The sequence below is a fragment of the Entelurus aequoreus genome, linkage group LG28, assembly GCF_033978785.1.
Source record: "Entelurus aequoreus isolate RoL-2023_Sb linkage group LG28, RoL_Eaeq_v1.1, whole genome shotgun sequence".
Classification (NCBI taxonomy): domain Eukaryota; kingdom Metazoa; phylum Chordata; class Actinopteri; order Syngnathiformes; family Syngnathidae; genus Entelurus; species Entelurus aequoreus.
This window is the reverse complement of record NC_084758.1, coordinates 32,441,769-32,448,947: the sequence shown is the minus strand read 5'-3', so window position 1 is coordinate 32,448,947 and position 7,179 is coordinate 32,441,769.

The following is a 7,179-nucleotide window of genomic DNA, read 5'->3' as shown; positions in this document are numbered from 1 at the left end:
TTACTTGAGTCATATTGCCATCATAGTGCAGTCTACACGTATCTCTTATGTGTGACTGCCATCTACTGGTCACACTTATCATTACACCATGTATCAAATAAAATTGCTTAGAGGTGGGTAAGCTCAACCAAACTTATTCCTTACATTTGGCGCACCAGGTTATAAGAGAGTTTTGAGAAAAAATAAAAGATTTTAAGTGCCGATATCATATGGAATATTATCAGTATCAGCCAACACTCAGGTTTCAATTGATATTTGAACCCTGAATAAATGAATGCATGAAGGGACATCCACATGGTTTTTCTCTTTGTTAATCTTTAATGTCAATTCTTGAAATGAGTAAAAACAAGATATTTATGGAGGTTTAAAGTCTGACTATCCACAACTCTTGAGTAAAAAAATGTGACTTCATGCAGCCGACCTGATCCAACAACCCATAAAGAGCATTTTAGGTTCAAACTTTAATGTCTTTCGGTCTTTAATGGGCCCTGAAATTGTCCAAATATTTAAATAGGCGGCGTTTCCAGGTCACATCCGCAATAATAAAAACACATCTGGGCCCAAACGGAGTAGAAAGAAAGAATGTTTATTTAAAGCGTGGTGTTGTCACGTCTGAGCCACTGACTCAAACCAAAAGTGCCCATTTAAGTCCTCGAGCTGATACAGCCGCTAATGTACTCACATGAACTCGACAAATGTTCAGAGCTTCCTAAAACAACGGACCTCAACCCCAATAAACACCGGGTGTTTTTACGGTAAATATATCGTAGCAATCAATCCTGTTATGAAATGATACTTTTTATGTTTTACTGTCCCATAAAAAACTCTCTAATATGCACCTGCCAGTTGTGTTGTAACTAGCATTGTGGCGATACAACTTCTTCCCCGATTTTGGAGCCTTGAGTATTGCCCGATACTGACATTGATCCGGTACAATATCAGCAGGAGCCATACGTACTTTTATTTAGTGTGGAATGACAGAACATTTTTGATTTAAGTGAAATGAGTCAAAGAGAGAACAACGGTGAGTATAAAAAACATTAACCTATTTATTATTAACAGTTTGGAATGGACTTATGTTGTCTTCAAGTTGAAGTGGAGAGGTAATTGTTTTTGGTGACAACTTTTGGCCACGATATACTATAAAGTTGAGTACATGACGCGGTAATTTGAAAGATGCGGACACGTTTGTTACTGGGTGTATGTGTAAGTAATATGCAACCATAATTATTTGTATACGTTTTATATTGACAAATGTGCCATATTATACTGCATTATTGTTCAATTAGGGACACTTATTACTTACATCTAGCCTGTGTGCTATTGTGTGCTTAGCTGTTGTGCAGTTGCTAGCTCCTAGTAGCCAACAGCTTGTTTACCTTTTTGTAAATGACTAAAATAAAATACATTGTGTGCTTATTGGAAGGCATTTATATGCTAACTGGCTGTCCAGCTTTGCACAAGTAAACACGCTGCACGACTGCTCGTATCAGACATTTTAGATACAAGCTGATATCGTCCGATCTTCATCTTGCTGATATCGGATTGATTTCCTAAACTCGTTAAAGATAAAACCCTCTCTATACACATGATACACCGCCTCTGACCCAGCCTTGGCTCTGGAGCTTGTACATACTGTATATGTATCCGCACAACACTTTGCGGAAAAAATATAAATAATAATCAGGCTTCACTACATGTCTTAAAGTGCAGCTAAGAGCTCTGCTGACTCTTCGTCAGTCAGCCAAACGCAGGAGCTGTACAATTAGACTTGTGTTTTTCTCCAGCAAAGACTAACTTATATATATATATATATATATATATATATATATATATATATATATATATATATATATATATATATATATATATATATATATATATATATATATATATATATATATATATATATATATATATATATATATATATATATATATATATATATATATATATATATATATATATATATATATATATATATATATATTAGGGTTGTACGGTATACCGGTATTAGTATGGTACCGCGATACTAATTAATCATATTCGGTACTATACCGCCTCTGAAAAGTACCGGTGCCAGTCTGCAGTGTTGTAGCTACTTCTAAATCAATAATCCTCGCCTCCATGGCGACAAATAAAGTAAGTTTCTTACAAGTAGCATTATCACTGCAGGACGAGGAATAATAGCTAAACATGCTTCACTACACACCGTAGCTCACAGGCCTCAAAATGTAAACAAACGCCATTGGTGGATCTACACCTGACATCCACTGTAATGATACCAAGTACAAGAGCGTATCTAGTCGATACCACTATGATTACGTCGATATTTTTTGGCATCACAACATCTTATTTCGTTTAAAAAAAATGTATATTATGTTTATAAAGTCAGGAAATATGTCCCTGGACACATGAGGACTTTGAATATGACCAATGTATGATCCTGTAACTACTTGGTATCGGATTGATACCTAGATGTGTGGTATCATCCAAAACTAATGTAAAGTATCAAACAACAGAAGAATAAGTGATTATTACATTTTAACAGAAGTGTAGATAGAACATGTTAAAAGAGAAAGTAAGCAGATATAAACAAGTAGATTAATAATTCATTTTCTACCACTTGTCCTTAATAATGTAGACAAAATAATAGGTAGATAAATGACACAATATGTTACTGCATATGTCAGCAGACTAATTAGTAGTCTTTGTTTGTTTACTTACTACTAAAAGACAAGTTGTCTTGTATGTTCACTATTTTATTTGAGGACAAACTTGCAATAATAAACATATGTTTGATGTACCCTAAGATTTTTTGCTCAAATAAAGCCAATAATACAATTTTTTGTGGTCTGCTTTATTTAGAACGGTACCGAAAAGTATCAAAATAATTTTGGTACCGGTACCGGTATCAAAATATTGGTATCGGGACAACATTAATATATATACCGTAATTTCCGGACTATGAGCCGCTACTTTTTCCCCTCGTTCTGGTCCCTGCGGCTTATACAAGGGTGCGGCTTATTTACGGCCTGTTCTTCTCCGACACGACGAAGTGGATTTCGGTGGTTTTAGTACGCAGGAGGAAGACGATGACACAATGATTAAAGACTGACTTTTCATATACCGGTAGGCTGGTTATTTTGATAACGTACAGGCGAGCACTTTGTATTACTTTGCACCGTTGTATTATTTGTACTCTGCACGAATGCTGTTCGCCATGTCAAAGATGTGAAAGTTTGATTGAATGATTGAAAGATTTATTGTTAATAAATGGGACGCTTTGCGTTCCCAAACAGTCATCTCTGTCCCGACAATCCCCTCCGTGGTAGCAGGAACCCCTATATACTACGCTAATTACACATCAAAACCATGCGGCTTATAGTCGGGTGCGGCTTGTATATGGAGCAATCTGTATTTTCCCCTAAATTTAGTTGGTGCGGCTTATAGTCAGGTGCGGCTTATAGTCCGGAAATTATGGTATATATATATATATATATATATATATATATATATATATATATATATATATATATATATATATATATATATATATATATATATATATATATATATATATATATATATATATATATATATATATGTACACAGTGTCACATATGCCAGTGTTACGCAAAAACAATATTAAAAAAAAATTAAATATTCAAACACAGTGTTACTTTTCAAATTGTGTGTAATGTTACATTGGCCCAAAACACTTAATATACTGTACATGTTAAATAAAACCTCTGCTTTGCTTTAAATGAATACTTTGGCCTACAACGCTGCTGTAATAATAATAATAATGTTAATAATAGATTTTATTTTTTTTTTAAAAACACTTTACATTGAGCAAACAACGTCAAAGTGCTACAGTGTATTAAAAAAAAAAAAAAAAAGATAATAAACATAAATAAAAATAACATCCAGAACTAGCACGCATATATCTAAAAAAAGGCTTTTTTAAAAAGAAGGGTTTTTAAGCCTTTTTTAAAAGCATCCACAGTCTGTGGTGCCCTCAGGTGATCAGGGAGAGCGTTCCACAGACTGGGAGCGGCGGAGCAGAAAGCTGTATTTCAATGTTGGCCATTAGTGTTTTCTGAGGTGGTTCTTGGTGAAAAATGTTTGCGAAACCGCTGCGCTGTTGTTTTAAACACACTATAATATTGGAATATAAGGCAGAAGACAGAATGTAAACATACGCCCTGTGTCTTCTCCGCTCCTGCTCGCACTGAAAGTGGTTTTTGTTCCCGGTGAAAGTGTCATGTCTGCTCTTAATTACCCGACTTGACACCGTGTGGGTCCATTGAATTAAACGTCTGGCTGGCTGCTGTTTAAACTAAGTCCACTGTGCAGAGAGAGAGAGAGAGAGAGAGAGAGAGGGAGAGAGACTTTGGGGTGGTTGCTAAGCAACCGCCTCCACCAGCTGAAGTCTCTGATATACGAACTCTCCCGATTTGAAATTCCCAAGATGGGAAGATTCCACGCTGCATCCACTAAAAAGTGTATTTTTCATACACTTTGAGGCTCGTTGAAGTAGAAGAATGACGGCGGGCTCCTTGGTGCAGGTGTGCCTAATGAAGTGGCCTTCACTTGGTCACTCAGGTCACATGAAGCGCGGAATAAAAGAGCGAGGAGGCGGAGGTCGCTTGAGGGCGACAGTCTGCATAAAGCAGACGCCGCCTCCTCCTGTGGGCAAGTTGCAATGTCTATCTCCATGGCAACAGCATCAGCAGCGCAGCCTCCAGCCTCTCACAGAATTTTTGAATGAGAAGATGTTTGATTATGAAAGCAATTTTTTGTGGATGGTGGGAATTTTAATAAACCAACTACAAACTCGAGGCCCTGGGGCAAGATCTCATCATTTTATGTGGCCCACAAAGTAATATGTGTCAATAAATTATCTTTTTTTACTAAATGCATTTGTTCTTTCCATTTTAACAGAAAAAAATGCATTGCATACCTTTTAAACTGTAATATTATCCAATATTAGCAAAAACCATAATTTCCAAACATTTTATTTTGTTAAAATACTTGTGGCTTTAGAGCAAGTTATCCATCAAATGTTAGACTGTAAAAATGACAATACATTTTACTGTACATTTTAAAAACTCTAACACTGTTTTTTTTTTTTTTACGTGAAATTCTGTGGACTGAGCTGTGTTATTATTACTGTAAGATTTATGATTGTTAGTTTTTACTGTAAAACAGTATCACAGTTTTTGTTTTTTTACGGTAAGCTGCTACACTTTTAAAAAATATATGTTTCTTGTCATATTAAGCACAGTATGACTTTATTCTGAGAGGGAAGGGGACATTTAAAGCATTTCTCAAAGTTTGAATCATTTTGTGTCAAATTAAGCGTTTTCCCATAATAATCCCCTATTTATTTTGGTTTTCATGTGTTTTACCCTTTAAAATGACCACATTGTTGTAATAAAAACGTTTTTTCTCGTAATATCCCGACTTTATTCAGGTAAATGCAGAATATATTATTTATAACTTCATTCTTTAAGTCATTTTTCTGTATTGGGAATATTGGACACAAAGTGAGAGCTTGTTTATGAATGACAAGGTGTTGAATTATGCAAGATGTTTACATTATTTAAGATGTTTATTGCCAAGTAATAAACATATAAGTCTCATGTTTTATTCTTTCAACATAAAATAAAGTTAATTGGTATTTCACTAGCATGAATTCATCTCTCAGGTATGTCAGACTTTCTTCTGCATTGAAGTATCTCCTGCATTCCTCATCCTCTGAGATAAGAAGGCAGGTTTTCTCCTCCCTTTTCTGCTTCTTGTCTGGGTCAGAGCAGGTCTGATGTTGTTGACGTGGAGGAATGTGAGCTCGGAGACTTCATGAAGTCCACGTCTGTCCACACTCAGGACGGACACAAGTTGCGTGGTGCAGATGTTCCAGCACAGGAAAATGTCCACAAAAGATCTGAGCGGCACACCATGTGTTTCCACACCACCATTAGCAAGCTTTAGAAGGTTGCCTACAGCCACAGCATGCAATGACAATGTTTTAACCCAAGTAAACAGCATTTTGGTTACAATTATTTAAAACATATATCTTATTATTGTTACTATTAGATATCTCTAAGTTGCTATTGTCCTCCCATCCACCAGGGGGCTCCTTACATAGCGTCTGGTGGTTTTTATGACACGTGTTGTGTACTTACACATATTTTTATATACATTGTTTTTCTTAGAGTATTATATTTTTATTTTTGGTAAGACTTCAATTTATCCCAACTTTTTTACAAGTTTGTTCCTTCCTAAATCCAATGTATTCAAGGTAAAAGTTGATTTTCAAGACAACAATTTATTTTCAAGGTAAAAGTTGATTTACAAGGTAAAAGTTGATTTTCAAGACAAAAAAAGATTTTCAAGGTAAAAGTTGATTTTCAAGGATAAAGTTGATTTTCAAGACAAAAAAAGGATTTTCAAGGTAAAAGTTGATTTTCAAGACAAAACATGATTTTCAAGGTAAAAGTTGATTTTCAAGGTAAAAGTTGATTTTCAAGGTAAAAGTTGATTTTCAAGAAAAAACATGATTTTCAAGGTAAAAGTTGATTTTCAAGACAAAAAAATTATTTTCACGACAAAATATTATTTTCAAGGTAGAAGTTGATTTTCAAGACAAAACAATAATTTTTAAGGTAAAAGTAGATTTTCAAGGATAAAGTTGATTTTCAAGACAAAAAAAGATTTTCAAGGTAAAAGTTGATTTTCAAGACAAAACATGATTTTCAAGGTAAAAGTTGATTTTCAAGGTAAAAGTTGATTTTCAAGACAAAACATGATTTTCAAGGTAAAAGTTGATTTTCAAGACAAAAAAAGATTTTCAAGGTAAAAGTTGATTTTCAAGGTAAAAGTTGATTTTCAAGGATAAAGTTGATTTTCAAGACAAAAAACGATTTTCAAGGTAAAAGTTGATTTTCAAGACAAACAAATTATTTTCACGACAAAATATTATTTTCAAGGTACAAGTTGATTTTCAAGACAAAACAATAATTTTTAAAGTAAAAGTTGATTTTCAAGGATAAAGTTGATTTTCAAGACAAAAAAAGATTTTCAAGGTAAAAGTTGATTTTCAAGACAAAACATGATTTTCAAGGTAAAAGTTGATTTTCAAGGTAAGAGTTGATTTTCAAGACAAAACATGAT